The sequence below is a fragment of the Geospiza fortis genome, unplaced genomic scaffold (genome assembly GCF_000277835.1).
Source record: "Geospiza fortis unplaced genomic scaffold, GeoFor_1.0 scaffold130, whole genome shotgun sequence".
Taxonomy (NCBI): domain Eukaryota; kingdom Metazoa; phylum Chordata; class Aves; order Passeriformes; family Thraupidae; genus Geospiza; species Geospiza fortis.
Genome location: NW_005054300.1, coordinates 16,614,729 through 16,614,959, shown reverse-complemented (window position 1 = coordinate 16,614,959; position 231 = coordinate 16,614,729). Strand labels below are relative to the sequence as shown.

Sequence of the window (231 nt, the reverse complement as noted above, 5' to 3'; positions counted from 1 at the left end):
AGGAAATGAGGGCTATTATGTTTTTCTTTTAATACAACTCTTCTTCATACTACTCTCTTCCTCTTCTAAACCTGTCCATCTCAGAAGTCTCAGCTGCAAAACCCAATTTCATCCATGCAGTCTCTCGAAAGAGAATCAGACTGGACACTTAATTCAGAAGTTTTTGCCTTTCACCAACGCTTTGTTTGCTGGAACGTAAGATGAAAGTTGCTGCCATGCAATGCCACCATC

At 40.7% G+C, this 231-nt stretch overlaps 1 protein-coding gene across 1 annotated transcript in view; it reads right to left on the bottom strand.

Moving 5' to 3' along the window:
* CSGALNACT2 (chondroitin sulfate N-acetylgalactosaminyltransferase 2) overlaps positions 1-231 on the bottom strand; it is a 17,067-nt gene that overhangs the window by 3,763 nt on the left and 13,073 nt on the right. The window lies entirely within an intron of this gene.